This window comes from Sesamum indicum, linkage group LG1 (assembly GCF_026168435.1).
Source record: "Sesamum indicum cultivar Baizhima isolate 11 linkage group LG1, ASM2616843v1, whole genome shotgun sequence".
Classification (NCBI taxonomy): Eukaryota; Viridiplantae; Streptophyta; class Magnoliopsida; order Lamiales; family Pedaliaceae; genus Sesamum; species Sesamum indicum.
Genome location: NC_142657.1, coordinates 8,598,771 through 8,614,854, shown reverse-complemented (window position 1 = coordinate 8,614,854; position 16,084 = coordinate 8,598,771).

Genomic DNA, 16,084 nt, shown 5'->3' with positions numbered 1-16,084 from the left:
GATGATCATCGATAGAAAAGCTGATAACAATAAAATAAAACAGCCCAACTTATCTTTTGGCATATAAACATGATTCGTATCTAACTCGGAAGCACATACAACAAACAAATAATGTGTGAGAGAAAAGCATCTAAACAATAAAACTAAATAATTTGGCTAGTAGCTAATGAGTTTTATAGATAATTTACTACATCTGAAATCTTCCCAAGTAACCCAACTTGAAAGGACTATGTAATATAATTTTAAATTTATTATAAGGTTAGTTTAGTCAAACTAAAAATTTCAAGAAATGTTCAGTGCTATTCATACTTTTTATATAAATATAAATGTATATAGGTAGAGATTTAGATATATAGTTCTATTTATACTAAGTTTATGATGGACGTACAGTCAACCCACATCCAATCTCTAATATTTGTTGCATCCAATCAGCCAAATCCAATCTCTATTATTTTTTAAATTTTTGTATGTATCATGCACACATTTATGTCTTGTATATAAATATGAAAATATATGCATATATATATCTATATACAAATATAATATATAACAATAGTACTTTTAGAAATTAAAGTAACAATATAGCATAGACTATGCTTTCAGTATATGCAAGAGTAACAAATATTTTACAAGTACTAATATTTTAAAAGCATGAAACATGAACATAAAGAGAACAAGCGAAGCCAGAAATTATGGACCATACTTTTTATCATTCCAATTCGTGATAAACTGAAAAATAAGAGGGCATACCATGAGGCCTTTGAATCATTAAGAGAAGCTCCAAATATAAAATTTTTGTATTGCACCACACTTACTTTATAAAACTCACATTCTTGTTGTTCTTCAGGCACATCCTTAGTGTAGATTGCGAAATAGATCGACATGTAGGGTTAAAAAAGAACTAGGAAGATCCATCATAATTGATAGAAAAGCTGACTATTGTCCTTTGGCATATAAATTTGATGCGTCTCTACCTCAGAAGCACATATACGTGAGAGAGAAAAGCATCTCAACAATAAAACTAAATACAAATGACATAAGACTTGTTACGAAATGATCTAAGAATTTAAGAGGCTTCATGTGGCTCTCAAGATATTTGGTCAGTAGCTACTGATTTTCTTCTCAAGTAACGCAATTCGATGTAATAAAATTATTAAACTTATTATAAGGTTAGTTTAGTCACACTAAAAACTTCAAGAAATTGTTAGTGCTATTCATACTTTTTATATAGATGTAGATATTTAAGTAGATCTATTTCAGATAAAATTTATGGTCATTCCAATCGATAAAGATTAGCGTAGCTTATCAAAATTCATTGTTTTGCTGAAAACAATGTAGAGTTCAAAGCGTAAACACATATATTACATCATAAGGATCCTATAATTTGTTGTATTGTAATTAGTGCATGGCCAAGTTTATACACTTAAATCACGCAATATAAAATAACATGCTATATATATGGGCTCTGGCACTTGATCTCTTCGGAGAGATAGCATAAATGCTTAAAGAGAGCATAGTTTACAATAACATACCATGAGGCCTTTGAATCATTAAGAGTACCCGCGTGCAGAAAATTATCACAACAGTTACCTTATAAACCTCACTTTCTTCTTGCTCCTTAGAAACGTCCCGTGTGGATTGCCAAATAATTGAGGGAGATCGATGATCATCATCAAGGAAAAGCTGATTGCACTAAAATAAAATGGCCCAAATTGTTCGTAGGCATATAAATATGATGTGTACCTCAGAAGCACATACAATAAACAAATTATGTGGGAGAGAAAAACATCTAAACAATAAAACCAAATACGAGTGACATAAGATTTTTTACAGAAATGATCTAAAAGTCTTAGGGGCTTCATGCGGCTTTGAAGATATTTGGCCAGTATGTGGTGTGTTTTTATCTATAATTTTACTACATGTGGAACCTTCTTATGTAACTCAACTCACAAGGATTACGTAATATAATTATTAAAAGGTTAGTTTAGTTAAACGAAAACCGGTAAGAAATTATTTGTCCCATTCATAATTTTTACACAGAAGTAAATGTAGATAGATATAGATATAGATATCTAGTCCTATTTCAAATTAAGTTTATGATGGCCTCCGGTAAACCCAAATCTAATCTCCAATATTTCTTACATCCAATCAGCCAAATCAATCTCTATCATTTCTCACATCTTTTTCTGTATCATGTATACACACTTTTATAAATTAAAGGATATGCAATAGATTATGCTTTCAGTGTATATAAAAGCAACAAATATTTTCAAGGTTCTAATATTTTAAAGCATTGAAACATGCACATAAAGAGAACAAGTGAAGCAACAAGTCATGGAGCATACTTTTATCAGTCAAATTCATGGTAATATGAAACTAGAGAACATATGAGGTCTTTAAATCATTACGAGAAACTTAATGTAGAAAATTTTCTCACTGCCAACACTTAACCTATAAACCTCACATTTTTCTCGTTCTTGTTCCTTAGAAGTGTGGAAAATCAATGACCATTGATAATTTACCTTGGCTTATCCAAAGTCATTGATTTGTTGATTAAAACGTAGAGTTCAAAGAGCAAACAAACATATTACATCAGAATGATCCTATTATTTGTTGCACTATAATTAGTATATTCCATGGCCAAGTTTATTCACTTGAGTCGCACAAAATAAAATTACATGCTACATATATGGGCTCTGGCACTTGTTCTATTTGAAGAGATAGCATAAATGCATAAAGAGAACACGTAGAGCCAAACATGGAGCATGGTTTTATAATTCAAATTCATAATAAGATGAAAACAAGAGAACATAGCATGAGGCCTTTGAATCATTAAGAGTACCTGGCTACCTGCATGCAGACAATTATGGTGTTGCACAACACTTACCTTATAAACCTCACATTCGTCTTGGAGCTTACAAACATCCTCTGTATAGATTGCAAAATAAATTGACATGTATGGTTAAAAGAGAACGAGGAAAATCGATGATAATCATCACAAGAAAAGTAAACTACACTACAATAAAACGGCCCAAATTGTCCATTGCCATATAAATATGATGTGTACCTCAAAGCACATATAACAAACAAATTATGTGGGAGAGAAAAACATCTAAATAATAAAACCAAATACGAGTGACATAAGACTTTTTATAGAAATGATCTAAAACTCTTATGGGCTTCATGCGGTTTTAAAAATATTTGGCCAGTACCTGGTGTGTTTGTCCTCTTCATAAATTTTACATAGAAGTCAATGTAGATAGATATAGATATGGATTTCTAGTTCTATTTGAAATTAAGTTTATGATGGCCTCGGCTAAACCCAAATCTAATCTCTAATATTTCTTACATCCAATCAGCCAAATCAATCTCTATCATGTCTCATATCTTTTTCTGTGTCATGTACACCCACTTTTATAAATTAAAGGATATGCAATAGATTATGCTTTTGGTATATAAGAGCAACAAATATTTTCGATATTGTAATATTTTAAAGCATTGAAACATGCACATAAAGAGAACAAGTGAAGCAACAAGTCATGGAGCATACTCTTATCAGTAAAACTCATGGTACTGTGAAAGTAGAGAACATACGATGAGGTCTTTAAATTATTATGATAAACTTCATGTAGAAAATTTTCTTATTGCTAACACTTAACCTTTGATGAACCTCACGTTCTTCTCATTCTTGTTCCGTAGCTTATAAAGATTACCATTGATGACCATTGATAAAGATTACCTTAGCTTATCCAAAGTCATTGACTTGTCGACAACAACGTACAGTTCAAAGAACAAACATATATATTATATCAGAATGATCCTATTATTTGTTGCACTGTAATTAGTATATTCCACAACCAAGTTTATACACTTGAGTAACACAAAATAAAATTACATGCGACATATATGGGCTTTGGCACTTTGTCTATTCAAAGAGATAGTGCAAATGGATAAAGAGAACACATAAAGCCAGAAGTCATGTGGCATAATTTTATAATTCAAATTCGTAGGAAGATAAAACAAGAGAACATACCATGAGGGCCTTTCAATCATTAACAGTACTTGTACACAGAAAATTATCGTATTGCATAAGAGTCAACTTATAAACCTCACATTCTTCTTGTTCCTTAGAAACGTCCTCTATGTAGATTGCAAAATAAATTGACATGTAGGGTTAAAAGAGAACGAGAGAGATCGATGATGATCATTAAAAGAAAAGTTGACTGCACTACAATAAAATGGCCCAAATTGTACATTAGCATGTAAATATGATGTGTATCTACCTCAAAGCACATACAACATACAAATAATATGGGAGAGAAAAGCATCAAACAATAAAAGCAAATATGAGTGACATAAGGCTTGTTACCGAAATGATCTAAAAATATAAGGGACTTCGTGCGGCCTTTAAGATATTTGGCCAGTAGCTGGTGCTTTTTTATCCATAGTTTAATACATGTGGAACCTTCTTAAGTAACTCAACTCAAAAGGAAACCATTTTTTGAGTGATACAAGAAGAGGTTCACTGTAAGAAGAAAAGAAAACAAACCTAGAACATAACAAGATTGCTAACTATCATAATTGGATGTGAGATACCATTGGAGGACAATTAATAGTGCATACGTATTGAAGCTTGTTTGGCAAAACTTAACCATTTAAGAGCAGCAATATCAGAAACATCTCCACCCTTTCATACTAACTCGTAATTATTACTACGGTTAGCAAATTTACCACACAAATGCATGGGTCTAGACCTACGTTTGGGTCAAGTTTCGTAGAATTCTGAGAACGTTCAAAATTTAGCTGTTTTGCACGGTTTTATTAAAGCAAGTTTGTTTCTCTTTTATACTAACTTGTAGTTATTATTATGGTTAGTAAAATTACCATAGAAATGCAGGGGTCCAGTGTAGCACCCCCTTCGCTACAAGGGTTATATCTATGCTAAACGTCATACTTATAGTAATCCTTGTGTTTATAAATATAAATGCACATGATACTTTAATCCATATGTATACGTAACCCCAACGTCATAACAAGCGTAATCAACCTACAACATCATATATGCACATCAAACACCACAAGTAGTCCATCATAAGTAATCTCCATGCTTACGTTCTCTTTATACAACAAAATGTGTTTTGTACTCTAACTGACAAAGAGGAGAAAACAACATACTGGCCCGACCTGCCTGAGTATAGCGCGTAGAACTATTTTTCAACAGTCAGACACCTCAAAGTATACTCCTAAAAAAAAATGCCAGCAGAAAGATGAGTCTGCCACTCAGTAAGTAAATTACCAGCCCTATCTATATATGTATATTAAACACAACCCAAATAAGATAAGTACGCAACATGCATGGAATACAGTCAATTAAATTTCAGCATAATCAGTTGTAGTACACCACACAACTATCTTATAATAAAACAATCAATTAAACTTCATTTTTCATAGTTTGCTTGCCAGAAGGTGATATTGTGTGTTTCCCGTTAACTCAATCTTACTGTTATATAAGTTTAAGTGAATCCCCTTGACAGCCGGCTCATCAATCTCATTTTGCATCATAGCTCTTTTATTTCACATCACACCTCTTTTACATTGCAGCATCGCTCTTTTCATATCACATCTTTTTCATATCGCAGCATCGCTCTTTTCATATCATTTCGCCTTATAGACTTTTCAATACATCAAGGGGTATTCATACCACAATTAAATTTAATTTCCACCGCTCCCTCATTTTCATATATCACCATTCTTGTAAGTAACTAGTAACGTAAAACAATATATCAACATATTCTCATTTTTAGACATCCACAACACATCAAACAACAAACATAATATTTCAACGTATTTTCACATTCCACGTACACAATATCGTCAATAATATTAAATTATTCACCACTCATATATTTTCAAATAAATCAATGTCAGCATGAACCACAAATTCATATAGTAGTAATACCACAAATAAAGAGGACATATATAGATAATACTAATTATTTACTTACCTCAACTTTAGAACGCTTTTAGCTATCCAATAGGTAGTGGTTCGGTCTTTTCACTCTACCCACGTATCCTATAATGAGTTATACCACATTATCTCCAACACAAACATATAAATATTGCAAACAAACTTTTTTTTTCAAATTGTTATTTTATTTTATGATTAAAACCTTCAATTACTCTTTATTTAAAGATTTCAATTAAGTTGATCAATATATCCTTATTACTTTTCACTCCTACTATTTATAGTCTAAATAGGATATTGGTCCCTCAAAAATCAAAGTATAACAAATTTCATCCCAAATTCTTTTCAACATAAAATAATTAAATGATATGCCATTTTTAGTCTAGATAAATTTTAATAAATATGTAAATTGTTAGTATAAAATTAATAATAAATTAATATGTTTTCTTTTTTGTTAAGAATTTACTTGTCAACATTTTTCCTCGCTCCATTATATAAGTGTTTTTGAATATATATTAGCCATCATGGCATGTCGTTTTTGCTTGCGCATAATACATAAACTTTTACATTCGAAAGTATATTATAAATATATATATATAAAATATATTAATTGGACAATTGAGTTAATATAAATTTGAAAATTTTAATAAATTAGTTATTTTATTAGTTGAAAAATTGAAGAACATTTTTAAAATAATAAAAAATTGATGCAACGGTATCAAAACTGTCCCTTTCTTGTCTACCCCATTTTCTCTATATAGTACAAATTTATGTATTATAAATAATATTTATATTATTGATATGATGTTTACTAGCATCAACGTGCTTGTTTATTCTTATAATATAAAGTAAATGACTACATTATTTAATTAGTTTCTCACGTGGAATAAAATTTTGTGGTCAAAATTGATATATTTGATTGCATAAGGAATTTTTTTTAAAATAATTTTTTATTTAAAATTTTATATTTTGAAGTATTCTTTCACATTTATTTCTAATACGAATAATGGGAAAATAATATTATTTGTCCCATAATTTAAGATCTTTTTATTTTTTATTTTATTAGTTATTGAATTCTCACTGTTGTTTCCGTAACTTCTAAACACTTTTGGACCCATATCACCTTTCCGTTAGACATTTTAACAAAAAATGAGCATGTGACATTATGGCCTTTATAATTTTGGTTCTATATTTGATTATAAAATTCTCACTTTTTGATCCATATTTTTCAAAAAGTAACACTTTTGATCCCATATACTATATACAAAAATGTGCCATTGGTGACCTTTTCCATTAGATATCTAACGAAAATGTGTCATTAGACCAAAAATACTACTTCTTGAAAGTTATGGAATCAAAAATGATAATCCCGTACCAACAAGACCAAACGTGAAAAGACTCTAAATTATGGAATGTACAATGCTATTTCCCCACTGTTCAATCAACTTTTTTACTTTATTAATACAATAACACACTAATACTTTATATATATATATATATTAAAATTTATTTAAAACAAATATCATATAGTTTAATTAGTTTGATGTTGAATAAATTTTGTATTACATTTGCTAAAATTTTTACTTTGGAGGAGCCAAAGTACCAAAGTAGTGTATACACCAATACGGCGGAAATGAATTTATTCTTTTATTAAGACATAAGGTTATTTTTGTCTATTTAAGCTGAATTTTAAAACATTCTATAAAATTTTAAAAATATTCTCTAAGATATATAGCTATAATTAATTACATAAATTTTTTGAAAGAAATTAGAATTAGTTATATGTTATGGGGTAAGAATGTAGAAATGTATTACAACCGAGAGAATATAGCATGTCAAAATTTTAAAGTACTCTTAGATTGCATGCCATAAATCATAGATAACATAATGAGAATTATGGGTGAAAACTTGATATATTCTTATTTATCGGGATCTGTACAATTTGATAAACTGATCTAATTGTGTCGAAATAGAAATTTTGAACATTAAATCAAAATTTCTTATACAAACTGGATAAAATTTTATCCTCTATTCAGTTTGAGGCTTTTTAAAATTTTAATTTTCAATTCATTTTGGTTTTCAGTACCGAACTAAACTGAACACTAATTCTTTTATACCTAATACATTGAACTATGAATTTATATTTTTCTTGTTTATCAAAATTTGCTAAAACATACATTAAATTGAGTTTGACAAAAAAAATGATAAATTATCAAAATCAAATAATTTGATTCAATATACAAATATTTTATACCAAATTTCTTCTATTGTACTGAATGCAGACGCGTTCCTACCTATCAATTTAAGGACTAGCTACAAGTATCTTCTCATTTTAGACTAAAAGAGGACTTCAGGGAAAGAAAGGAAAAGAGAAGACATTTGAAAGAAGTGCTAGAAATTGAAAATGGGTTTCATGCGATAGAGTAAATTTAGATGTTTTGCACGATTTTATTAAACCAAGTTTATTTTCCTTTTATACTAACTTGTAGTTATTATTACACTTAGCAAATTTACCACACAAATGCATGGGTCTAGACCTACGTTTGGGTCAAGTTTCGTAGAATTCTGAGAACGTTCAAAATTTAGTTGTTTTGCACGGTTTTTTTAAAACAAGTTTGTTTCCCTTTTATACAAACTTGTATTTATTATTACGTTTAGCAAATTTACCACACAAATGCATGCATATAGACCTACGTTTGGGTCAAGTTTTGAGGAATTCTGAGAACGTTCAAAATTTAGCTGTTTTGCATGATTTTTCTAAAGCAAGTTTGTTTCCCTTTTATACTAATTTGTAATTTTTATTACGCTGAGCAAATTTACTACACAAATGCATGGGTCTAGACCTATGTTTGGGTCAAGTTTCGTGGAATTCTGAGAACGATTAAAATTTAGCTGTTTCGCACGGTTTTATAAAAGGAAGTTTGTTCCCCTTTTATACCAACTTGTAGTTATTATTACGTTTAGAAAATTTACTACACAAATGCATGGGTCGAGACCTACGTTTGGGTCAAGTTTCAAGAAATTCTGAGAACGTTCAAAATTTTGCTGTATGGTACTGTTTTATTAAAACAAATATGTTTCCCTTTTATACTAATTTGTAGTTATTATTACGCTTAGCAAATTTAACACACAAAGGCATGGGTCTAGACGTACGTTTGGTCAAATTTCGTGGAATTTTGAGAACGTTCAATATTTAGCTATTTTGCACGATTTTATTAAATCAAGTTTATTTCCGTTTTACACTAACTTGTCAAGAAATTCTGTGAACGTTCAAAATATAGTTGTTTGATACTGTTTTATTAAAACAAATATGTTTCTCTTTTGTACTAATTTGTAGTTATTATTACGCTTAGCAAATTTACCACACAAATGCATAGGTCTAGACCTACGTTTGGTCAAGTTTCGCGGAATTCTGAGAACTTTCAAAATTTAGATGTTTCGCACGATTTTATTAACTCAAGTTTATTTCCCTTTTATACTAACTTGTAGTTATTATTACACTTAGCAAATTTACCACACAAATGCATGGGTCTAGACCTACGTTTAGGTCAAGTTTCATAGAATTCTTAGAACGTTCAAAATTTAGTTGTTTTGCACGATTTTATTAAAACAAGTTTGTTTTCCTTTTATACTAACTCGTAGTTATTATTACGTTTAGCAAATTCACCACACAATTGCATGCATATAGACCTACGTTTGGATCAAGTTTCGAGGAATTCTGAGAAAGTTCAAAATTTAACTGTTTTGCACGATTTTTTTAAAGCAAGTTTGTGTCCCTTTTATACTAATTTGTAGTTTTTATTACGCTTAGCAAATTTACCACACAAATGCACGGGTCTAGACCTACGTTTGGGTCAAGTTTCGTGAAATTCTGAGAACATTCAAAGTTTAGCTGTTTTGCACAGTTTTTTTAAATCAAGTTTGTTTCCTTTTTATACTAACTTGTAGTTATTATTACGCTTAGCAAATTAACTACACAAATACATTGGTCTAGACCTACGTTTGGGTCAAGTTTCGTGGAATTCTGAGAACATTCAAAATTTAGTTGTTTTGCACGGTCTTATTAAAGAAAGTTTGTTTTCTTTTATACTAACCTGTAGTTATTATTACGCTTAGCAAATTTATCACACAAATTCATGGGTCTAGACCTACGTGTGGTGTCAAGTTTCAAGAAATTCTGATAAAACATAGCTGTTTTGCACGATTTTATTAAAAGCAAGTTTGTTTCCCTTTCATACTAACTTGTAGTTATTATTACGCTTAGCAAATTTATCACACAAATGCATGGGTCTAGACCTACGTTAGGGTCAAGTTTCGTGCAATTATGAGAACGTTCATAATTTAGTTATTCTGCACGGTTTTATTAAATAATGTTTATTTCCCTTTCATACTAATTTGTATTCATTATTACGCTTAACAAATTTCCCACACAAATGCATGGGTCTAGACCTACGTTTGGGTCAAGTTTCGTGGAATTCTGAGAACGTTCAAAATTTAGCTGTTTTGGAAGGTTTTATTAAAGCAAGTTTTTTCCTTTTTATACTAACTTGTAGATATTATTGCGCTTAGCAAATTTACCACACAAACGCATAGGTCTAGTCTTACGTTTGGGTCAAGTTTCGTGGAATTCAAAGAACGTTCAAAATTTAGTTGTTTTGCACGGTTTTATTAAAGCAAGTTTATTTCCCTTTTATACTAACTTATAGTTACTATTACGCTTTGCAAATTTACTACACAAATGCATGGGTCTAGACCTACGTTTGGGTCAAGTTTCGTGGAATTCTGAGAACGTTCAAAATTAGTTGTTTTGCATCGTCTTATTAAATCAAGTTGGTTTTCTTTTATATTAACTTGTAGTTATTATTACGCTTAACAAATTTACTACACAAATGCATGGGTCTAGACATACATTTGGGTCTAGTTTCAAGAAATTCTGAGAATGTTCAAAACGTAGCTGTTCGGTACTGTTTTATTAAAACAAATATATTTTCCTTTTATACTAATTTGTAGTTATTATTACGCTTAGCAAATTTACCACACAAATGCATGAGTCTAGACCTACGTTTGGTCAAGTTTCGTGGAATTATGAGAACATTCAAAATTTAGTTGTTTTGACAATTTTATTAAATCAAGTTTATTTCCCTTTTATACTAACTTGTAGTTATTATTACACTTAGCAAATTTACCACACAAATGCATGGGTCTAGACCTACGTTTGGCTCAAGTTTTATAGAATTCTGAGAACGTTCAAAATTTAGCTATTCTGCATGGTGTTATTAAAGCAAGTTTTTTTTCCTTTTTATACTAACTTGTAGTTATTATTACGCTTAGCAAATTTACCACACAAACGCATGGGTCTAGACGTACGTCTGGGTCAAGTTTCATAGAATTCTAAGAACGTTCAAAATTTAGCTGTTTTGCACGGTTTTATTAAAGCAAGTTTGTTTCCTATTTATACTAACTTGTAATTATTATTACGATTAGCAAATTTACTACACAAATGCATGGGTCTAGACCTAAGTTTGGGTCAGGTTTCGTGGAATGCTGAAAATTTTCAAAATTTAGCTGTTTTGCACGGTTTTATTAAATCATGTTGGTTTCCCTTTTATACTAATTTGTAGTTATTATTATGCTTAGCAAATTTACCACACAAATGCATGTCTAGACCTACTTTTGCGTTAAGTTTCGTGGAATTATGAGAACATTCAAAATTTAGTTGTTTTGCACAGTTTTATGAAAGCAAGTTTGTTTCCTTTTATACTAACTTGTAGTTATTCTTATGCTTAACAAATTTACCACACCAAAACAAGAGTTTAAAGCTACGGTTGGGTCAAAACTTCATGGAATTTATTACAGCAAGTTTGTTTCACTTCCATACTAACTTATAGTTATTATTACACCTAGTGAATTTATCACACAAATGCATGGGTCTAGACCTACGTTCGGGTCAAGTTTCGTGCAATTTTGAGAACGTTCAAAATTTAGCTATTTTGCACGGTTTTATTAAGAAAAATTTGCTTCCCTTTCATACTAAATTGTATTCATTATTACACTTAACAAATTTTACCACACAAATGCAAGGGTCCGATCGGGTCAAGTTTCGTGGAATTCTGAGAACGTTCAAAATTTACCTATTTGATATTGTTTTATTAAAACAATTTTGTTTCTCTTTTATACTAACTTGTAGTTATTATTACACTTAGAATTTTTTACGATACAAATGCATGTGTCTAGACATTTGAGTCAAGTTTTGTGGAATTCTGAAAATGTTCAGAATTTAGCTATTTTGCACGGTTTTATTAAAGCAAGTTTGTTTCCCTTTTATACTAACTTGTAGTTATTATTACGCTTAGCAAATTTACGAAACAAACGCATGGGTCTAGACCTACGTTTAGGTCAAATTTTCTGAAATTCTGAGAACGTTCAAAATTTAGTTGTTATGCACGGTTTTATTAAAGCAAGTTTGTTTTCCTCTTATACTAACTTATACTTATTATTACGCTTAGCAAATTTACCAGACAAATGCATGGGTCTAGACCTACATTTGGGTCCAGTTTCGTGAAACTCAGATAACGTTTAAAATTTAGCTGTTTTGCACGGTTTTTTTAGAGCAAGTTTGTTTCCCTTTTATACTAATTCGTACGTATTATTACGCTTAGCATATTAACCAGACAAATGCATAGGTATAGACCTACATTTGGGTCAAGTTTCGGAGAATTCTGTGAACATTCAAAATTTAGCTGTTTTGCACGGTTTTGTTAAGTAAAGTTTGTTTTCCATTCATACTAACTTGTATTTATTATTACGCTTAACAAATTTACCACACAAATGCATGGGTATAGACCTACGTTTGGGTCAAGTTTCATGGAATTCTGAGAACGTTCAAAATTTAGTTGTTTGGTACCCTTTTTATATCAATTTGTAGTTATTATTAAGCTTAGCAAATTTACCACACAAATGCATGGGTCTAACCTACATTTGGGTTAAGTTTCGTGAAATTCTGAGAACGTTCAAAATTTAATTATTTTGCACGATTTATTGAAGCAAATTTGTTTCCCTTTTATACTAACTTGTAGTTATTATTACAGTTAGCAAATTTACCACACAAATGCATGGATCTAGACTTACCTTTGGGTCAAGTTTCGTTTAATTCTGAGAACGTTTAAAATTTAGCTATTTTGCATGGTTTTATTAAAGAAAGTTTGTTTTATTTTCAAACTAACTTACAGTTATTATTACGCTTAGCAAATTTACTACACAAATGCATGGGCCTAGACCTACGTTTGGATGAAGTTTCGTGGGATTCTGAGAACATTCAAATTTAGTTGTTTTGCACGGTTTATTAAAACAAGTTTTTTTCCCTTTTATGTTAACTTGTAGTTATTATTACACTTAACAAATTTACCACATAAATGTATGGGTCTAGACCTACATTTGGGTCAAGTTTCGTAGATTTATGAGAATGTTCAAAATTTGCTAATTGTTGCAGGAATCTACCTACCTACTCAAAATTTGCTAATTGTTCAAAATTTGCTGATTTGCTAATTTACCACATAAGTTGCTAATTTGCTAAACAGAAGGAAAATAACTCTACCTACTCTTCTTTTGGACTGCACTAATTGTTGCAGGAATCTTAAACAAAGCACCAACATGTGACAAAGAAAAATCATGAAAATTGCATAGATCAATAAAGCAAGGAAAGAAATAAGAGTTCAAAATCATCCAGAGCCCACAAGCGGGCATTTTCATAAAACCTCATACAGGAAGAGGTAATAATGTTTGTGTCAAAAACAGAAAAATAAATTTTACTTAGCAGCAAGAGGGGCACATCGTCATCAATAGGGGGACCACTTTCAAAGGAACAACATTTTCCACCACGGGATCCTCTGGATCTGTTGGGGCTTCACCTTCAAAAGGAACGTGGAGCAAGCTATCTAGCAATTCTTGGGGCACTTCGTCATTAGGCTCAGGAGCATCCGCAAGTCCTGCATGGATCTCCAGGAAATCGGTAGAAGCAATTAATGAAAAATAACCAGCATCAACAAATTGGGAGGCACAGGTCCGATATCCATGATAATAATATTTCAAGGCACTATCTGCGAGGAGGTGCTGAAACTCCTCGGACTTCTTGAAGTCTGTGAGCCAGTTAGCCGATAGCTCCTCAAACGTTTGCTTCTTCCTCAGTAGAAGGGTAATCCTGAAGCTTTAATGTCACCTGCTCCATGCTATCATGAAGGCCGACACTTAAGATCTCAAATGAGCAATGCTAGCCTCATATTTGACTCTTTCTCATGCATGTCTCTCTCCAGTTCCTCCATCTTCCTTTGGCCTCTTCTGCAGCAGGTCCTCCACGCTCCAACAAGTCTCTAATTAGCAAGACAGTCTGCAAACATGTTAAGTAAATCTCTTAGGTTAAGCACATATTAGGATTAAAGCTCTCATACTCCTTACCTTGCTAACTTATGAAGCCAATAAGTTCATGCCTTGATCGCGCGGAAGGATTTCCAGAAAACTCCTATCTGGATGAGCCAGAATTCCCTTCACAAAGTTGGCAACTCGGCTACTCTCACCCTCCTCTTTCAGCAAGGATGGAGCCTCATTTAAACTAAGCTTTTCTCTGTATATCTGTACTAATGAAGGACGAGGACTGCTAGCACAGGTGGAGGCTTAGGAGCAGGTTGAGCCAAGGAACCAGAAGAAGCTTTGGTTTTCTTGACATGAGACAACATGGGCTCCATTTGACATTCCCCTTTAGAATCACTAGTAGAGGCCGAGCTGGCAAGATTCAAGGAGGGGCTATTAGCTAGCGGATGTTTCAAGGAGGAGTTGGCCCCAGGATTCTTTCCCTCGGACAAAGCCTTATCCTGCAACAGCTTGTTGAACAAATTGACTTAAGAAATACAGGTTTGTTAGCACAATTTCTTAACACATTTAAATCAAAACTAGGAAACAAAATATACAAGGAGTATATAGCGGTTTTCCCCGCAAGGAGGCTCTCGTCCCTCTCTCTGGTTGTCCACCCCTTGAGTCGGCAGCATTTTCTCTTGATCATGCATGGGTGGTGACCTTGCAGGTACCGTTTTAGGAACGTAGACAGAGACTGGTGGTTTAGCTGGGTTGGACGGCTTGGTGAACGCACAAACCTTTGCCGTGTGTCCTAACGTCATACAACTTGTACTTTTAGGAGGTAGCCACTCATATTTAACATCAATTTTGCATGGTATTTCTCCTCCTTCCTCGTTAGGAATCATAATGATGATATGCCTTGGTAATTTAGAACTCACATCTAGCATCACGCATACACGAGCGAAGTTCAATCTCGTGCATGCTCTTGTAATCGCATCCGGGTATAGGGGTCTGCCAATTCCACTGGCCACCGTGCTCAGGCCTTCCTCCGTCCACAATTCTACCTGCAAATGTCTCAATTTTATCCAAGCTGGGACCTGTGTATGTTTTAACTTTCGCAGCATCATTCCCGATTCCCATTGTTGCAGCACAATTGGTTGCCCATGGAACAACCACGGTCCCCCATCGATTGCTTCTTCCATATATGCCACTATCTTGAATTGAAGAAGTAGAATCCGTTCGTGGTGGCCTTAACATCACGTAAGCCAAGCCAGATGGACATGGCATATTCTTGGACATGATAAAAGTATGGTCTCTTTCCCAGAAAGCAACCGACCGAGGTAGTTTTCCACCTACTAGCTCCGTTTCGAATAGATTCAATAGTAGGTCTGGTAACTATTTCCCCATTTTGTATAGTAGGGGGGATATATGAGAACGTCTTACGGGAGGAGTTGTTGAAACCGTCAGCAATTTTATCATCCGCGGCTGGAATTGGGCATGACTGCAACGGGATGTTCCCTATAAATAAGCCGGTATGAGTAGAGTTAGTCTCATATGTTCTTTGTTGTCCAAATCCAATAGTATCATTACTATTGACCGAGTCTACATCTTTATCTTTGTCCTTTTCCCCATCCACATCAACGTTGACCGCGTCCATGTTGACCAATTCACCATTGACCAAGTCATCATTGACCAAGTCCAGTTCCACGATTTCCACGTTGACCGCGTCTTTATTGACCAAGTCAATTTTGACCGGGTCATTATTGACCAAGT